Source organism: Podarcis melisellensis (assembly GCF_964234715.1).
Source record: "Podarcis melisellensis genome assembly, chromosome: 1".
NCBI classification, from domain to species: domain Eukaryota; kingdom Metazoa; phylum Chordata; class Lepidosauria; order Squamata; family Lacertidae; genus Podarcis; species Podarcis melisellensis.
The window spans coordinates 14,568,367-14,588,753 of record NC_138528.1 but is presented as its reverse complement, the minus strand read 5'-3'; the positions used below and the strand labels follow the sequence as shown (position 1 = coordinate 14,588,753).

General features: G+C 44.7%; 1 long non-coding RNA gene across 1 annotated transcript; it reads left to right on the top strand.

The window, feature by feature from the left end:
• Positions 1–18,753: 18,753 nt before the first annotated feature.
• Positions 18,754–20,113, top strand: LOC309365423. The gene is made up of 2 exons (XR_014166132.1): positions 18,754–18,838; positions 19,366–20,113. It is a non-coding gene; the product is annotated as an uncharacterized lncRNA (long non-coding RNA).
• Positions 20,114–20,387: the final 274 nt, after the last annotated feature.

Sequence of the window (20,387 nt, the reverse complement as noted above, 5' to 3'; positions counted from 1 at the left end):
TCATCCTATACTGAATATACAGTGCTCAAACTCTGTTATATATTGTGCAACAGAATAAAGCAGGCCAGTTGAACAAACTCACAGAACCAGGGTTTTCTAGTCTCCGAACTTTGGAGTTACCAAATTCTAGATTTTTCTACTGGTAAGTGATACAGACTAATATTGCTCCTGGCTCCTTTCCAAAATGTCTTACAGACTTGACATTTTCTCCCCAGCGCATGGGGAACTTATTGAAATATTTGACCAACAAATGCTTTAATAAGACAGTTTTTTATATATTCTTAGTAGCTGGATTTTAATATACTTACTTAAAGACTTCTGTGCAGTAGACGTTTTAGTAGTAGAGGGGAAAGAAACATTTTCTCCATTAAAGCAACCTTAGTGTGTAAAGGTGTGGTTTATTTTGGGGGCACTGAAGGTTGGTGTGCCCCCACCCTTTAAAAAATAAAGTAGTTGTCCTGGGAAACAATATGTTAAATTCAGTTGAATTTTGCATTTTTATTGTCACCAAATGACCTTTTGGGCTGAATGTGTTTTGCCAAAGAATATCTGGAACCCCCAGCTTATAGTGTAATCGTTCAGGAGTGTCTCAGAGGCCTCCTTGGTACCTGGCAGTTCTCTCCTGTCTTTTTTTTCACCAGTTGCTCTGAATAACTTTGCACTGACCAAAAATAAATGGGGAAATGCAACATATCAGAATATCCCTCCAACTACCAATGTAGTCCATGTACGCCCTGTGGGAAAAGCATTGTACAGTATTCCGGGGGGGGGGGGGGCAAAGTATTGACCCTTGGAAGACATCCTTCCACCTGCCTCATCTGTGCACAACCTCTGCAATCTTGCATGTGGCTTGAAACAAGAATGATCTAAGCCAGCCTTTCTCAACCTGTGGGTCCCCAGATGTTGTTGAACTACAACTCCCATCACCTCTAGCTAGCAAGGCCAGAGCTCAGGGATGATGGGAGTTGTAGTCCAACAACATCTGGGGACCCACAGGTTGAGAACTGCTGATCTAAGCCAAGGAGGGGCAGCCCATGGCCCCCCAGACTCCAACTTCCATCCGCCCCAAACATAGCATGGCCGTTAGTCAGGCACAGTGGGAGTTGTAGTTCAGTAAGGCAGGCCACAGGTTCCCCATCCCTGCTCTAAATTATTTGCAACCTTCCTGTGCTTAAGGAGATACAGGGGTTTGAAAGACCAGCATCCTTGTGCGACCACCATGGGAAGCATTCATTTCAAGAGCTTCTTCAGGCATCTCGCTCCCTCAAAGTCTTCTCCCCATTATTTCAAGGGGTTGCGTGACTTTGTGGGGAAGCGCCTGCAGGCATGCGAAGTTGTAAAGCATGGGTCTTTTCCTGGATTTGCGTGCTACACTGTTGTTGTTCTTAAAGAAGAGAATATAGCCGTGCTTATCAACAAGAACGCATCGCAGCGCAGCCTTGGGAGCCATGGATGTGTTTAAGCAGTGAGGCTTGGAGCTGCTTAGCAATCTTGAGAGCAGGGTCTCCAAAGCTCCACAATACTCCACTCCCATTCCCCTTTCGATACTTGGCTTGTTCAGGGAGGCATCACTTTAGCAAATGAGACGTGATTCAGAAGAGGGGGACACTGGAGTTGGCTGTTTCTTAGGTGAGGTTCACTTCCAAAGTAAATTAAGAGCTTACCATCAGCAACATGAGCAGAGTAAGAGGGACGCGGGTGGCGCCGTGGTCTAAATCACTGAGCCTGTTGGGCTTGACGATCAGAAGGTCGGCAGTTCAAATCCCCACGACGGAGTGAGCTCCCATTGCTCTGTCCCAGCTCCTGCCAACCTAGCAGTTTCAAAAGCACACCAGTGCAAGTAGATAAAGAGGTACCGCTGCGGCGGGAACGTAAATGGCGTTTCTGTGCGCTCTGGTTTCCGTTAACAGTGTCCTGTTGCACCAGAAGCGGTTTAGTCATGATGGCCACATGACCCGGAATGCTGTCTGTGGACAAACACTGGCCCCCTCGGCCTGAAAGCGAGATGAGTGTCACAACCTCATAGTTGCCTTCGACTGGACTTAACCGTCCAGGGGTCCTTTACCTTTGCCTTTTTATAAGAGGACAGTCCAGTGCTTGTGAATCCAAATAGCCTGCATTTCCTCTCTAACGCGTAAAAGAAAACCCTGCTATATGCATTTACCAAATTAATAGCTTCTGACCCTCAGCCAGTTAAAATCAGTGGTGTGACTCAGAGTGCAAACCTACACGTTTACCCAGAGAGATGTCCAACTGTGTTCAGTAGGGCTTTCTCCCAAGTAAGTGTACATAGGTTTATAGATTAATCCCCATTAAAACCAATCGGTAATGATGTAGAACTGCATCAGAACTGTCACTTCTTCTCCCTGACTTCGAGTGGGTATATGTGGAGCACACCTTACCTGCTTGCCCACCAGCACACCTGCTCCAGCTCCAGCCCCCGTACCCTGGTTGTTGATGACAGGGTATGACTTTTTAATGGGGAATCACATCCTGCAATCCATACATGCATAGGCTCAGATTGCTTGGCCAGTTGGCCAGAATTGGCCTGAGTCACTGCTCAGTTCGAATGGGTTTACCTTAATGTATTTTCCCCCTTCTCTTGAAGAAAACGCATGAGTATAGGATCTATTTTTTTGCAGTTTCCTGCGTTCAGGGTGGCACAGAACACCCTTCTCATATTTTACCCCTCCAGGGCACAGTTAATGTACTGATCCTGGACTTAAATGTTTTATCACTTAAGTACTTTTTTTTTACCTCCCTCTCAGTGAGAAGCATCCTGTGCAAGGAATTGAGAAGAGAAAGAGGGGGAACTGTTTAGGAAAACAAATCTTTTATTGAAATCGCATATATCACATTGTTTTATCAGTGGTGTTGTCTTGTCCGAGAAACCTAATGGTGGTTCCTGTATTATTATTTTTGCTTCTGGATAAAAATGCTTTGTAGAAACTTAAAAATGAGAAGAAAATCCCCCTTGAGATGTTTGATCATATTTTTGTAGTATATTACATGCAGTGCATTTTTTTTTAAGGGTGGGGGGAGATTTTATGGAATAATATATTGTTGAAACCTGCTCCTTTGTAGTTCTTTCATTTTTTTGTAAATTGCCATCTGAATATAACCTTCAACAATCGTGTGGCCTGTAGACGTATTTGGTCAATTAAAAAGCCTACAATGGAGCTGATTTGATGAGCTGGTATAATAAACATTTCTTTTAAAAAAATTGATCTTTTAAAAAAAGATTTATTTCCACTTTCCTCACCCCACAACCTCTCCTCAGAGCACACACACACCCCAAAAAGGAGCTCGCTCCCCACATTGCTGCAGTGGTGTAGCGTGGGTTGCCAGCACACAGGGCTACACAGAGGTGGGGTGGGAGAGAAACAGACAGAGTATGCATGCTCATTCAACTGCCTAACAGCATCCACATCACCCAGGAGATCACAGCCGCAGAGATAAGAAAAGAAGAGTTGTTCCATTGTCTGGAGTGGTCACTTCCTGGTTCCCATGGAGAAGCCGTTTTCAACAGAACCCAGCAACAGAAGTGTCATGAACGAGCCAGCTCCCAGGAAAGGTTTGCAGCCAGCTGGAAAAAGCAGCCAGGAACAGAGAGGGTTAAATGCTAGGCAGGCTGCGCATCGGCTAGTGCCAATTCCCCCGCCCCTTGGAATGCCAGTTGACAAGGGAATGGCTGAGAGTGGGCAGAACCCAGCCAATGCTCTCAAGAAGTGCAAACTGGCACAAACAGAGAAGGAAGCAGTTTGTCAGAACAGGAAGAGATTGGAGCTGAGCCAATCCCTCCTAAGAGTAGGCTAAGGGGAGGGCTGTTAGACTGGAAACAAAGCAGGAGGCACAAAGTGAGAAAGTTCAATATCTTCTGTAACTGGAAGGAATCTTCAGAAGGGTCATCGTGATCTGGGAGGCTGTGTTAGAGCCGTACAGAGCTATGTGTTTTGGCAATAAATCATCATTTTCCGCTTACTGTGTGATCAAGCCGGGGACTGGACTCCTGACACAAAGTGTGCAGCACCGGATGTTGAAAATTTGTGCCGCCTAACAATTTTGCGGCTGGGACAACTGTCCCATGCCCCTCCCCACTATGCTGGGCATGCTAAACTGGCATTGCTGGACTCCTGGACATACAATGTTATTTTTATTTCAAAGGTCTTAACATGTGGGGCACAGCTCTCCCACCTAGAAATAGGCTTACCCCTTCTTTGCTGCCGCCCCAGTTTATTATTATTATTTTCTGGTGCTGCCGCTGGTAGCTACATTTGGGGACTGAAACCCACAGTGCTCTTTTTGAAAAAAGCCAAGGCAAATTCTTAATCTGTCCTCGTGTCTCAGACACATTGAGAAAGAGCTTGTCCTTTCCATTTTAAGGGACATGCACCTATTTTTAAACTTTTCAAAATCAGCACACTACATGAGATTGTGCCGGCATATTAGGAAGTCTATTAATTCTGACAGCCTATGAAAGGAAGCCAAATCTTAACCTTCTCTTTTAAAAAAAGAGAAAAAAAAGGATTACAACAGTTTAGACTCCCCCCACCGCTTAATGAATGAACTGGTAATTAAATTTATGAATCATGCAAAATACCAACCAGCTTCTCCCATATTATTAGACATATGCACTACTTTTGGGTGCTAATATACTTAAACTTATGGGTGGCACTGTGGGTTAAACCACAGAGCCTAGGACTTGCCGATCAGAAAATCGGTGGTTCGAATCCCCACGACGGGGTGAGCTCCTTTTGCTCGGTCCCTGCTCCTGCCCACCTAGCACGTCAAAAGCGGCTTAGTCATGCTTGCCACATGACCCGGAAGCTGTATGCCGGCACCCTCAGTCAATAAAGCGAGATGAGCGCCGCAACCCCAGAATCGTCCACGACTGGATCTAAGAGTCAGGGGTCCCTTTACCTTTACCTTTTATGCTTAAACTTAAAATAAACTGCAGATATTGCTAGGGGGCAGGGGACTGACTTGCGCTCAGCTAATACAAAGTCCAAATATTACTTCCCTGCTCTCCTTAAAGTAGCGTTACTGGACCTATTAGATATCAGGGTCAGAAAGAGTGAGTGAACTTGCTTTTTCTCTTGTGTTTTTTCTTGCCCCGTCAAGCCAACCCACACAGCCCCATCAATGCTAATGATCATTTCACTGCAGGGGAACAGAAACAGCCCATGGACACGACAGTTCTCTGACTCTCTCAGGTAAAAGTGGGAGCATTTATGTCTAAACACACAACCAACATTTTTTTTTCTCATCCTCTGGGACTGATCAAGACCTTGACTCTTCTATGTGGAAGCATATAGTGAAGTCATTTGGCTTGCAGGCAAGGCTATTTTGATCACTTCCTGTCCTTTTCATGAGGAAAAATGCAGTAATCAGAAAACCAGCCAAACAGCTCCTTGTGCTGATGTAGCAAATCACTTTTTTAGACTTCTTTCCGAATCACTTTGGGAACAAGGCAGGGAGACATTAGCTCTGTGTGTGTGTTCAGCGCTGGAGAGGGAGGAAGGGCTGAGACACATGCCTCTTTGTCCTCTTTTGAATTCATCTAGGATCTCACCGATGAATAAGCCACTTTATTTAACTTGGAGTCTGACTAAAAATAGGTACAAGTTCCTTAGACCTTATTTAATCTGCTGGTTCCTGACACATTTCCCCCGCTTTACTGACTGACTTTGTCAAGGGAGCGCTGATGGGAGACGATACAAATCAGGCTTTGCCAACATAGTGCCCTCCAGATGTTTTTACCTACATCTCCCATCACCCCCACCCCCAGCCATCATTGTCATTGGGAGCTGGTCAAAAAAATCCAGATGGCTCCAGGTTGTTGAAAGGCCGATGGAACGACTGGGGACAAGCTCAAACTGTATTCCGAAACATCTGCAGGGACCCAGCTTGGTGAACCTGGATTTAAAGGACGAAGAGCTCTTTGATGCTGCCACAAAACAGTTGCCCAGCTTTTTGCTGTGGCGGTTTTTTGCATTTTCTACCCTTCAGGGAAGGCTGTTTAGATATTTCACACACACGGCACTTTTATATTTGTCAATACTTGTCTTTCCCAACAGGCCCAAGAACCCAACTTCTCTGGGCAGTTTAGAATAAAGGTTAAACCCATAAACAATAGTTAAAATCAAAAACAGAATTAAAAACTGTGTTTTTAATAAGATTGCCAATAGAGGATACCAGCAGAGTGAAAGTTCTAAGGGGCATGAAAATGTTTTCTAAAAAGCCTGGAAACAAACAAACAAACAAAAAAGGTCTCTATCTGGCACCCAAAAGCCACAGCATGGATACCAGGTGAGAGACTCCGGGGAAGGCGTTCCGCAAATGGAGAGCCACCACAAAGGCTCCGTCTTTAGCTGTTTGAACCATGGAGTTGAAAGAGATCCTGAGGATCATCTAGTCCAATCCTTTGCAGTGCAGGAATCTTTCACTCAACACAGGGTTTGAACCCTGAGATTAAGAGTCTCAAGCTCTACCAACAGAGATATCCCTCAGGAGTTGGTTTCTGAGTCTTAGAAACAAGTTGACTTGGTGGTTCTCAAAGGGTGCAGTGAGCTCCACTGGTGTGGCAAAAGAGAATGATAAATGTGGCAGGAAGATTCAAGGACAATCAAAGAAACATTTAAACATATCAGAATAACATAGTAATATAGCACAGTATCAGTGCCGGATTTACGTATAAGCTAAACAAGCTATAGCTTAGGACCCCAAGAGAGTGGGGCCCCCAAAAAAAATTAAAGGAAAAAAACTGGATGTACATTTCCAAAATATAAGATAAAAAACAAACAAAACCTACAAACAGCAACAGTGTTTTTTTGTGTTGTGTATGATGTAGGTAATTGGCCCCGCCTGCTAGCCTGCTCCCTAAAATATCACTGGTTTGCTAATTTCTATATATAGGGTGCCTACATTCTGCATGTGCAAATGGCTTTAGATCCCTATTAGATCCATAAATTACAATATAGCATATATTCAACACAAAAAACAGCAACAATTTGTTGTTGACAAAGGACAGCTGGACATATAAAGGGTCCCTTTTATAGATATTATTTCTACTTGATTCTAATACTTCTTAAAGCGTTCATGTGATTATTAGCCACTTTGGGCACAGTGAGGCGTACAAATGGAGAGGTGGCCATGACTCATCAGCAGTCTCAGCTGCACCTTGCGCTGCTGGAAAAGTTCCTGCTTTCGAGCACAACCGAAGCCCCCGATAAACTTATTAAAATTTCACAAAGAAAGTCCTAAGCAATGTCGCCTTCACCAAAGGCACCTTGCCCAGCGTGGCGCAGCTGTTTTCATTAACACCCACCAACAGACTGAGGGACTCGGAGAGCCCAGAGCTTCCTTTGGCATCTTCCTTGCCAGCTTTATTCCGGCTGAACTTTGCCGGCTGTGTGAAGACGGTCATAAATGTTTCAGAGGAGCCTCATTAGCCAGCGAGCAAAGAATGAAGGCGGGTGACAGAAGCCAAGGGAAGGGCGATTGCCGTTTTGACCTCTTTCTCTCAAGGTGGGGACTGCCAAGTTGCATCTAGGATTCAGGGATGAAGAAGACCGCAGTGCAGTTAACATATATATAGAGAGAGCAATTACAAACCTAAGAAAACGACAGACAGGAATGTTAATAATAATAACAATTATTATTATTATTATTACAGTGGTACCTCAAGGTTACATACACTTCAGGTTACACACTCTGCTTATCCAGAGATAGTGCTTCAGGTTAAGAACTTTGCTTCAGGATAAGAACAGAAATTGGGCTCTGGCGGCGCGGCGGCAGCAGGAGGCCCCATTAGCTAAAGTGGTGCTTCAGGTTAAGAACAGTTTCAGGTTAAGAACGGACCTCCGAAAAAAATTAAGTACTTAACCCGAGGTACCACTGTATTATAATTTTAATTGTATCCTGCCCTCCCCGGCTGAGGCCGGGCTCAGAGCAGCTAACATCATAAAAACAACACAATATGCATAGAAACAGACATCTATTAATTAAAATACATCTCAGAATTAATTCAGACCAGTGAAAATGTGGGCAGGTGGCAATTATCAGGTTGGAATTGAGAGTGGTTAATACTTGCCAGGACCAACTGTTTCCACTGATCATAAAAGGACCTGTGAGCGAGTTGGGGGCCTCCGTCATGCTTGTTTTATACAAAGGAAAGTAAGTCAAACTTCATCCTGCCCAAAGGCCTGGCAGAACAGCTCCGTCTTGCAGGCCCTGCAGAAAGACGTCAAATGCCACAGGGCCCTGGTTTCTTGTGGGAGAGCGTTCTACTAGGCCGGGGCCACGACCGAAAAGGCCCTGGCTTTAGTCGAGGCCAGCCTAATTTCCCTGGGGCCCGGGATCTTCAAGGTGTTGTTGTTAGCAGACTGTAAGGTCCTCCGTGGGGGCATACCAGGAGAGGCGGTCCCGTATGTACGAGGATTCTAGGCCATATAGGGCTTTAAAGGGTAAAATCAGCACCTTAAACCTGATCCTGTACTCTACCGGGAGCCAGTGCAGCTGGTATAGCACTGGGTGAATGTGATCCTGGAATATTCAATGCTTAAAGGCAGTACTTGCGACATTAAAATATGAACTGTGTGGGAATGTTCAGGGATGCAGGAGAGGATATATTGTTTGATTATATCCTTTTCAACTTGTATTAAAAAGTTCTACAATTTAGCAGAGTAACATTCCCCTTTTTAAACTTGCACAGCCGATGCATTAGCTCAGGCTCGCTATAGCCTCTAAAATACGTTTTCCTTTTGGTAATTCCCCATTTAGTCCCTCATAAAAAGATAGACATGACACAGTCTTCTATAAAAGTATAAAAAGAGTTTACTCACACATTCTGTTCACAGTTGGATCCCAGAAGGCAGACTTAGCTTAGAAAAGTAATATACACCTGGAAACTATCCCATAATGAGACAGTCTCTTTGTCCTCTCTTGGCTGGAAGCAGATGTTGCTTCTTCAACGAATGTGGTCAGAGAGAGAGAGATGGCTGACCAGTCCTGCTCTTTCGTTACCTGGGCAGGTGAGGTCACACCCACCTCTAGTCACATGCAGAGGAAGTCTGTCCCACCCTGGGAGAAACAGGAAGTTCCGACTGCCTGGTCCAGACATCCCCTTTTATGTCCACTCTAGGGATGTTGTACTTGACTGCTCTTGTGTTTCACATCCCACAAACTGCATTTATGGAAGGATGGAAGCCTTTTTCAAACTATTTAAAGAAATATTATAATACGATGAATTTACCATCAGGATTTGAACTATGAGCAACAGAAATAATTTTATATCATTATGGTTACGATATAAAAGGACAAAGATAGGGTGCAGCAATGAGGCTTAAAAAAACCCCCCACAGAAAATGGAATGGGAAGTCGATAAAACAAAAGATTTTTTTTAAATGTACAGTGGTACCTTGGTTCTCAAACTTAATCCGTTCCGGAAATCTGTTCCAAAACCAAAGCGTTCCAAAACCAAGGGGTGCTTTCCCATAGAAAGTAATGCAAAAAGGATTAATCCATTCCAGACTTTTAAAAACAACCCCTAAAACAGCAATTTAACATGAACTTTACTATCTTATGAGACCATTGATCCATAAAATGAAAGCAATAATCAATGCACTGTACTATAAAATAAATAAGACGTAGATGATAAAAATTAAAATTAAATTTTTTTTGTTACCTGCAGTGGATTGTTTGGATGGGGGGCTTTTATCCATTTCCGCAGTCAATCAATCAATCAATCAATCAATCAGTAGCCAAACTGGGTTCCATACAGTCACAAAAACAAATTAACCAAAAAAGCTTCAAAAGCAAAAACGCAAAATAAATAGCAAAAACCAAAGTGCCAAACTTAATCCGTTCCAGAAGTCCATTTGACTTCTGAAATGTTCAAAAACCAAGGTGCAGCTTCTGATTGGTGCAGGTACCCCGGAAACAATAGCTAACAGCTGCATCAGATGTTCAGCTTCCAAAAAATGTTTGAAAATCAGAACACTTACTTCTGGGTTTTTTCTGTTTGAAAACCAAGGTGTTTGAGTACCGAGGCATTTGAGAACCAAGGTACCACTGTATTGGAATTCTATGTGAAATTTGCAGAAATTTAATAAAATATATTAAAAATTAAGTATGAACTGCATCAGATTCTGTTGCCACCCCTATCAGTAAGGAATCCAAGTCAATGTATTTTGCTTCACTGAGACACATTTCCTGTGCCTTTTTTTTCCCCAACCCAAAATTAAGAAGCAGCGGTTTCTGTGCCTGACATTCTGAACGGGGGTTTAAAATTAATAGACTACAGAGTAAGCCTTGTAATGACTAGATAATATGACATGGAGCACTGTCACTTTGCAAATTAGGGAGTGTCATTAGAGGCTGTGTAGGAACAAGCTCGCCATGGGAAATTTATTGCCTGCAATTCCTGCAAAATAGTGCAGGTTTGAAGAATAAACGGTAGCTGGCAGAATAATATGAATATATGATACTTTCCAAAGCACACCATCACTGTGTGAACTTTCAGGGCAAAATGTTCAAACGAGGTGGTGCTAGTACAAAAATTTAAAATAACTGCTGAGTTTGTCGCTCACATGAAATTCATTTAAGGGGGGGGAGGGAATAGCACAGAAATATAGTATTTCAATATATTCCGTTCCAGTCAGCGCCAGTAGCATTGGGGCAAATTTAATGTTCCTTTCGCCTCCCCCACTTTTAAAATGATGTACAGCTAAGAGGTTTTAAGAAGCTGAGGGGAAAATTGCAATCACATCTGTTACACTTAGCTGCTGTAGTGTGCAATGCTTCTGTTCAGGGTTTCAGCCAGCCATGCCCTTCGATATGAAACTCCATTCCGTCCTGCCATTTCCCATTCCTATTCTCCCCCAACAGTCAGCCAGCATTCTATGCCCACTGAGCATGCTTGCTGATCTAAACATGGTTTATACCTAGGACTGTGTTTGCCAGAAATCATAATCTTGGTCTTAAGAGTAATTTATAGATAGGCTTTCCTGTTTACATGTGCTGATACAACTACAAGTGATTTTGAAGTCCCTATTGGGAAAGGGAGAAGGGCACTAAATCATCTGCATAGATTTCTGTTCCTAATTCTTGGAGGGGTGGGGAGTTTTCGTTGGCTAAATATAGCACCAAAAACATTTTTTAAAAAGTTTTTTTAAAAAGTGGGAGCCAGAATGCAACTTTGCTTCACTCCTTGCAACGTTTTAAAAGCACCAGTCATCCCACCAAGTAAACTTACTCTGACCCTCTTTTCTCAGATCAATAGTAAATGTCTGAAGTCGGTATTGGTGATTTGAAATTTCTCCCGCCGTCTATTTCGATTAACAGAGTTGAATGCAGCAGAAAGATCAATAATGGCTATGCGTTTCTTTTGTTGTCCATTGTAGTTTTAGATTTTAAGCCACACTTACAGAAAAAACAATTACCTTGAAAGGCAGCCCATATATTGATTTATAAACAAAGAAACAAAAACCACAGCATCACTTATTGTTGTTTTTCTGCCAGCTAAGCTGCCGTCATAGGCAGAGAAGCATTTTAAGGTTTACTAGAAGACATCCATTGCTTGCCACATAACTTCATTGCTTAACTTGCTCCTAAACAGCAGGGCTGCCCTTAACTCTGTGGCAGAGCATGTATTCTGCATGAGCCGGCCCAATACATTTTGCTGCCTGAAGCGATGGACAAGATGGCATCCTGCCGGCCATTCCACATACTTCCTTCCACATGGCTATGTAGGCAACAGGACACAGTCCTCCACCACCACTGAGGCCAGCTGCCTAGCTTATGGGATGGAGGTCACATCGTCAGTGGCACACACAACTCTGTCCTCCCGCCATCTTGTTCTTGTGCTATGTTCCCCACCCTGCCTGAAACACCTGATTCACTTTGCCAAATGGTAGGGCCGGTCCTGTAGGCCAGCCAGCATGTCCTTCCATGCAGTTGTGCCCGGGTAGGGCTTAAAACTCACCCTCCAACATTTCACAGATAAAAATAAGGACAGACTTCACAATATCCCAACTGTCATAGTAAAGATCACTGTCCTGAACATTTTTCCCACCCTCCACATAAACACATAGCGCCAAATTACCAAAAAGGCAAAGTAGGCACTGGCCTATGCGCCCCACACCTTTTAGGGGCCCCATGACAACGGATCAAAATAATATTGATTTGATCTTGAAAGAAAATTGCAATTAAGCTTTCTTAGTTCAATGTTATTCCACTAGAGCAGGGGTCGGCAACCTAAGGCCTATGGGCCACAAGTGGCCCAGAGGGGTTGTTTAACCGGCCCATGAGCTACCCCTGAGCTGAGCTGCCCGTTCAGCGAGTCCCCGCATGCTGCACTAAACTAGCACAGCGTGGTGTGGGGACTTGCTTCCATGGTGCCAGAAATCACGTCTGCGCATGTGCAATCCAGTTCATGGAGGAATCTCCAATGGAGTGAACAGGCCCCTGCACTAGAGCTCTTGCACAAGAGTAGCCCTGAGATTTTGACTGCCTGGGAACCTCCACTGGGTTTAATCCGGCACTGTACACACAACTATACAATGCTGGCATCTCTACGGTATATTGTAATTTTGCTTTGCAATAGTGCACCTTCCACAGATTTTTAAATATTTGACCTAAAAAGCGCTTGGGAGGCCTTGGGCCTTCCTCCTGGTGAAAATGAAGCAAAGAGGAGCAGCTTCGTAGAAGAGATTCTGCAATCCATCCCTGGGGGGAATTTTCTCTGCCGGGGGTCAGGGAGTGCTGGCTGCCTCTGCAATCTTTCCTTGCTCTGCATCAAGTGAGTTTCGGGGCTGTTGAGCACTCTCTATGCTTTTGCAAGACATGAAGCACACACACACGCTGTCAGGGGTCAGGCTGAAGGGTGAAAGAAGAGAAAAGTTTGGATTTGATATCCTACTTTATCACTACCCGAAGGAGTCTCAAAGCGGCTAACATTCTCCTTTCCCTTCCTCTCCCACAACAAACACTCTGTGAGGTGAGTGGAGCTGAGAGACTTCAGAGAAGTGTGACTAGCCCAAGGTCACCCAGCAGCTGCATGTGGAGGAGAGGGGAAGCGAACCCGGTCCCCCAGATTACGAGACTACCGCTCTTAACCACTACACCACACTGGCTCTGAGGAGGAATGGTGGGAGCAAGGCTGGGATCCTGAAGCTCCACACGAGCAGGAGGATAGTATTGACCTAGAGCAATGGTTTGTGGAGGGGCACAGTTCGGAGACTGATAGTTGGGCCGAACTGGAAGGAGAACAACAAGGGGAAGAAGAACGGGAGGGGAGAGAGCTGGTTAACTCTCCCTCACTAGAAAGTGCGCAGCCTATCAGTCCTAGAGCTAGACGATTGGATTAGGTGGCCTCTCAGAAGGCTTATTGGTGGAGAGATCATGTGGCTAGGAGACAGGAAGATGGAAGTAGCTAGAGGGAAGTGGGAGGAACTCAATTGGGAGCACCTGCACAGTAAGAACAGATGCTGGATTTTGTGCTGTGTTTAATAAACCTTTCTGATGCTGGAAAAAGACTACTTTTGCTCTGTGCTGGTATCTACAGAGAAGGGGGAAAGGTAAGCCTTGCCTAACAGCCTGACACACAACACAGCCCTTGCAAGTGACTTCAACATTTGGAAAAGGCCGGTCCCCTTTCAGGTGCAGCAGCAAGATGTTTTGTTTGTCCAAAAGAGACACCCACATCCCCCTTTGATATATGCACTCTAGAGATCCTGGGAAGGGAGGTAAACCCTGAAGGATGATCATTCTCGCAACTCATGCTAAGAATGTTCACAAGACAACCTCAGACCAGCAAAAGCAGGTTTGTATCCTGGCAATCTGGAGCAACCCAGGTAAATAAGGACAGTTCTAGCATGGTGAAACCAGCACAGAATGTTCACTTTCCAAATGTATTTCATGAAACGCACCGTCAGTTTGTGTCCAGAAAGGTGAACAAATCAATAAAAGCTGCTCTTCGAGGTCAGCCAGTGCTCAGGTGAGAAGTAGCTCTCTTGTGAACCTGTTTTCTTCCCTCACCTCTCCAGTCAAAACCTTACCCCCCAAAAAATCTGCTTTTTCAAGCGACGTTTATAAATACCTTCTCACATTTTGTCACGGCCATATTCATAGGAGTTCCGTTATCAGTTTTTCCTACTTTTTCACAGTTTGGATAATTATACACTGCACTGAACAAAGTCATCTGAGATGTGTTGATGGCACAGAAATAGCTGTTTGTGTCTAATGGGGTGTTTGCAGAAAAGGAGAGTGAAACATAAGCGGAAGAGAAAAGGGGGAAGCCATTGATAGCTTATAGGATAGGTGGCCTGAGGTGCCACTGACCTTTCAATCAGGCCAAGTGGAAATGATTAGCAGAGAGACCCTGCTATGCAGGGAACGCAGCTGCCGCAGCAGTGCCTTCTGGTGACCTATGAGTCGTCAACATTGCTAGTCTTGTTCAGCAGAATCCCTGAACCTGATCTTGTGTAGGAATAAATGAGCTTTCCACCCCAATAATGAGCTTCAAAGCTTTAGTGCAGAATAATCTTAAAACACACACATATAAGCATTACAGTGGTACCTCAGGTTACGTACGCTTCAGCTTACAGACTCCGCTAACTCAGAAATAGTGCTTCAGGTTAAGAACTTTGCTTCAGGATGAGAACAGAAATCGGGCTCTGGCAGTGCAGCAGCAGCAGGAGGCCCCATTAGCTAAAGTGGTGCTTCAGGTTAAGAACAGTTTCAGGATAAGTACGGACCTCCGGAACGAATTAAGTACTTAACCTGAGGTACCACTGTATATGAACAAAACAACAAAGTAACGCACTGCAAACAAGCAATGCAGTTCAGTCCTATGTTACAGAATCATAGAACTGAAGAGTTGGAAGGGACCTGAGGGTCATCTAGTCCAACCCCCTGCAATGCAGGAATCTCAGCTAAAGCATCCATGACAGATGGCCATCCAACCTCTGCTGAAAAACCTCCAAGGAAGGAGAGTCCACCACCTATCGTGGGAGTCTGTTCCACTGCCGAACAGCTCTTACTGCCAGAAAGTTTTTCTGTATGTTTAGTTGGACTCTCCTTTCTTGTAACTTGAAACCATTGGTTCAAGTCCTACCCTCCAGAGCAGGAGAAAACAAGCTTTCTCCATCTTCCATGTGACAGCCCTTAAGATATTTGAAGGTAGCTATCATATCTCCTCTCTCTTAGTCCCCTCTTTCCCAGGCTAAACATACCCAGCTTTTTCATTTATGCAGTTCAGTAAACTTTCCTCTCTCTGCTCCCAGAGAGAGATCCTAAGCTTTTTCATCATTGTGCTGTGGGTTGAACCACAGAGCCTAGGACTTGCCAATCAGAAGGTCGGCGGTTCGAATCCCTGCGATGGGGTGAGCTCCCGTTGTTCAGTCCCTGCTCCTGCCAACCTAACAGTCCAAAAGCACGTCAAGGTGCAGGTAGATAAATAGGTACCGCTCTGGCGGGAAGGTAAACGGTGTTTCCGTGCTGCTCTAGTTCGCCAGAGGTGGCTTAGTCATGCTGGCCACATGACTTGGAAGCTGTACGCCGGCTCTCTCGGCCAATAAAGCGAGATGAGCGCCGCAACCCCAGAGTCGGTCATGACTGGACCTAATGGTCAGGGGTCCCTTTACCTTTACCATTCTATAAGCCATCTCTGACCTCTCAAGTTTCCTCTCCTGCTGTGAGATCTGAAGTTCAGGTGTCCTGCGATGTATCAAAAGGTAGTTTAGCTCACTGAAATGAGAAAACACCAGCTTTCCACTTTCTTCAATTAATGTTCTTGGTTGTTTGTTCTAATGCTCTGGTGGGCATCTTAAGGCCCTCCAGTTAGGAATGGGATAGAAATTGATTCAGTTAACATTTGAAGGTGAATCTATCTAATCCATGGTTTTCAAACAATACAAGAATTGGAACACAGCCATCCTTTGAAATTCACACTTCTCCAAATTTTGTGATGCAGTTTCTGCTCGGACAAAGTGTGCACAAAAAAATACATATATTTGTGAGAATAGCTGCAAACATGTGTTCTGTTGTGGTTTTAACTGTAATTTTTTTTTAAGTGATAATTTTATTGTTATGTTGTTGTCATATATTCACGGCAACCTGAAATTACTGTAAAGGATAATGCAGGATTAAAATGACTGTTGAAAGATATGTAAAAGCCTTTTCAAGTTAGAATCCAGCCAGCCTCTCCGTTGCATATTTCTATCTAAGCTCTTTTTTTTTATTACAAATCTTTTCTGAGTAGCAAGATAATTTCAGATAGAGATTGTGGAAGCTGATGAGCGGAGCCTTTGGGGGACACTTGTGCAAACTGCAGTTGAAACAGGTGATATTTAAACAGAAGATGTTAAGGAGATGAATCGAGATTGACAGGTTTGTGTCACCATGGCAACAACCTCTCATGAATACCAGGATCAAATGCTGAGGGTGCATCGTGCAAACAAGCATTTAATCAAGAGATATCATTGCCATCCTACTTCCTTCAATTTTATCTCTGCCTCGCAGTTCTGAGAAGGGGCTTGGGTTTATACGAACCCTCAGAGATTTCTAAGAAAAACACACAGCAAGCGCATTCAGTAAGTCAAAAGGATTCCATATCTCATATATGGTGTATCATTTCCAAGCAGGCTAGAAAGATTATTTCAAGTGACACAGCAGCTACCTGCAAGTAGCTGTAGCTCAGGGGCAGAGAGTCTTTGGGTGTTATTGGATTCCAACTCACATCATTCCAGAACCACTGGCTATGCTGGCTGAGGTTGGGGAGAGTTGAGTTTGCCAACATCTGGATGGCCACTGGTTTCCTGCCTCTTCCGTTACAGCTCCAGCTGTTACAAACCATGGCGGTGATGTAACAGGAGATATCAGTGATTCACGTTTTCTCTTCATCACGCGTCTCTTCACACTTCAGCACCATAATAATGTAATGTACGAAGTTGGATGGGGGGCATTAACTTGTGACCCTGGTTTGCTGTGTCAGTTACTCAGTTTGTGGGGTGGAACAAAACGTGGGTTTCAGGGCACTGTTGTTGTTGTTTAGTCGTTTAGTCGTGTCTGACTCTTCATGACCTCAAGGACCAGAGCATGCCAGGCACTTCTGTCTCCCACTGCCTCCCGCACTTTGGTCAAACTCATGCTGGTAACTTCGAGAACACTGTCCAACCATCTTGCCCTCTGTCGTCCCCTTCTCCTTGTGCCCTCCATCTTTCCCAACATCAGGGTCTTTTCCAGGGAGTCTTCTCTTCTCATGAGGTGGCCAAAGTATTGGAGCCTCAGCTTCAGGATCTGTCCTTCCAGTGAGCACTCAGGGCTGATTTCCTTAAGAATGGAAGGGGACAACAGAGGACGAGATGGTTGGACAGTGTTCTCGAAGCTACCAGCATGAGTTCGACCAAACTGCGGGAGGCAGTGGAAGACAGGAGTGTCTGGCGTGCTCTGGTCCATGGGGTCACAAAGAGTTGGACACGACTAAACAACTAAACAACAACAAGCCACCTTGAGCATGGTTTGAGCTATGGAAAGGCAGCATACCTTGGATGGATGGATGGATGGAGTTGACCACTGTGAGAACAGAATGCTGGACCAGATGGGCCTTGACTTGATCCAGCTGTGTTTCTTCTTACGCTCTTACACCATAACAGTAGCAGAATTTATCCCACCCGGTTAATGCAGTCCTTTACCCTCATCCATCTGAGATGCGGAAGCCAATTGAAAACGGCTTTTCATATAATGCGCCCTCTCGACCTCTCCTTTCATTGTGCTTCACGAAGGGATTGAAGAGGGTGGGTATAAATAGGAGACGGGCACAATAGAGCAAAGCATCTGAAATAAACGCCGAGCAATTAGTGCAGGAAGTTCTGGTCCCATCAAAGGAACAGAAACATCTCCCGCCTCCGTGGTGCGGTGATGGCACGTCGCCCCAGAGCACCACTTTCTTCCCATCTTGCCGAGGCGCTCTCAGGTGCTAAATTTGAAAAGAAATCCCTGGGCAGAGCCAGCAGTCTAGCAGCAAAAGCTCGTACTGGATTAATATCAATTATTTGTAAAGGGCAAATGTGAAGATAAAAACACCATGGTGAACATTTTCATAAGTCATGATAGGTGCTAAGGATGTGCAAGACTCTGGAGAGAGGCGAAGGTTTTCAGGGGGACTCAGTGACCTCACGATGCTGTCCTCACGCCCTGCTGCGACAAATGGCCCAACTGTGTGGGATGCTAAGAAGGTCATTAGGAGCACAGGAAGTGGCCTTCCCCTGAGTCCGACCCTTGCTCCATCTAGCTCAGTACTGTCCACACAGACTAGGAACAGCTCTCCAGAATTTCCAGGTTAGGAATGTTCCCATCCCTACCTGGAGGCAGGAAGTGTCAACATGCAGAAAGGCCAGGAGGCCAGCTGGCAAGCCCAGCTCGGACGTCTCCTTCCATCGGCCCGTGCTCCAACGTAAATCAGCGACCCAAACTTCAAAAGCCAGGGCACGCAATTAGCAGAGTGTGGTTCGCACACAGAAATAGGCATGAGGCATAAATCGTGCTACAGCTACAGATTTAATACACATAAATCAGAACAAAGAAACATGGTGTCTCTCTCTCTCATGTCGTCTTGGAGAGAACTGCTAAAGCAAAAGCTATACACAAACGAAAGTTCCCAGCAAACTGTGCTGGAATGTAAACAGACATGCGGCATGCAACAATTCCACACGTCTGTTCTTTAAGGTGGAACGGAATTCTCAACAGGAAGGGGTTGAACCTTCTGAAGGCTAAGCAAATGGCCAAGCCTCTATGAGCTAGAGTTCTTCCCCAAACTACAACAGCATCCCAACCCTTGGTTAGCAGAATGGACAGGGCCTGGTTTCCATAAGTACAACTGCATGCAGGATGGGATACTGAACCTTTCCCTTTCCCACCCTTGTTTCTGCTGCATTTACAGCACCAAAGTGACCTCCCTGGACTGCAAGTGGAGGTCCTGGCCTGCCCAGATGACAAGACCTCTTGGCCTGGCTGATGTGGTCCAAAGGAAAGCCCCAATCTGGTGGAACGCTCTGTCACAAGAGACTAGGGCCCTGCGGGACTTGACATCTTTCCGCAGGGCCTGCAAGATGGAGCTGTTCCACCAGGCCTTTGGCCAAGGCACAATCTGACCCCCTCTCTCCTTCTGTAATCCTCATAGAATGGTTGCCATTAATTTGATTCTGCATTGATTTTAGAACGTATTTTAATTAATAGACTGTGTGATTTTATGTACACTGTGTTATTTTTACTTGTTGTTAGCCGCTATGAGCCTGGCTTTGGCCAGGGAGGGCGGGATACAAATAAAATTTTATTATTATTATTATTATTATTATTAACCACCAGTTTGGCTGCAGGAGTTGCCGGAAGGTTACAAGGTGCCATCCAACCGTCTGAGGAACTCTGGATTTGTGGAAGGTTTACTCTTGAGCCTTTTCCACCATTGAAGATATATCACAAGGCAGGAGAGGTCTCTGTGTGTGTGTTTTAGTAAATGAACGTGGGAGTTGAAGCTGAAGGCAGCCTTGAAATTCTGCTGGGATTTTGCCTGCTGATAATTGGGAGTGAGAGAGGCATGCAAGTAGAGGGGATTACTTGGGCAGAGATGAATCTGGAGGTTGTGAGTTGCACGCACTGCTCCAGTTTACAGTGAATTTGTTTTTGTTTTCCCTCAAATAAACGCACTGTCTGCTGTTAACCCTGGGAAATTGTCAGTGAAATCCACACTTAAAGGGCTTGAACACCTACCCGATGCTAAGTGACAACAGGATATTACAGTGCTGGAAATGTCTGGAGGGGAGACAGAAGTTGCCTTGCCGAAAGGTGACTGGGGAGAGTCTGGGACAGAGCAATTTCAATGTGGAAATGTCAAGAACGTTAGAAGAGCCTCGCAGGAGAAGTCCAAGGCCTCATCTAGGCTATTCCAATTCCTAAATCAGAAGTTTCTGGGAGTTCGCAAGTGAAGCTAGTGACTTTCTCTGCTACTTGCTCATAGTGTCTGCTTTTCAGCTATGCATAATTTTTACATGTGCTTTCATCTGTTTTTTTTTTTAGCTCATTGCCGATTTTAATTATAATTTGAATGTTTTCAGTAGCTGTTGTTTTTACTGTTTTATTCTTGTGGTAAACCACTTTGAGGTAGGTTGGTTGGTTGGTTGGTTGGTTTTCACAATCAAGAGGTATATAGATTGTACGAAGTAAATAAATAAAGGTACACTGCATCTGAACATGAAGCTTCTATTTGGCTATCCTATATACAGTGGTACCTCGGGTTAAGTACTTAATTCGTTCCGGAGGTCTGTTCTTAACCTGAAACTGTTCTTAATCTGAAGCACCACTTTAGCTACTGGGGCCTCCTGCTGTCGCTC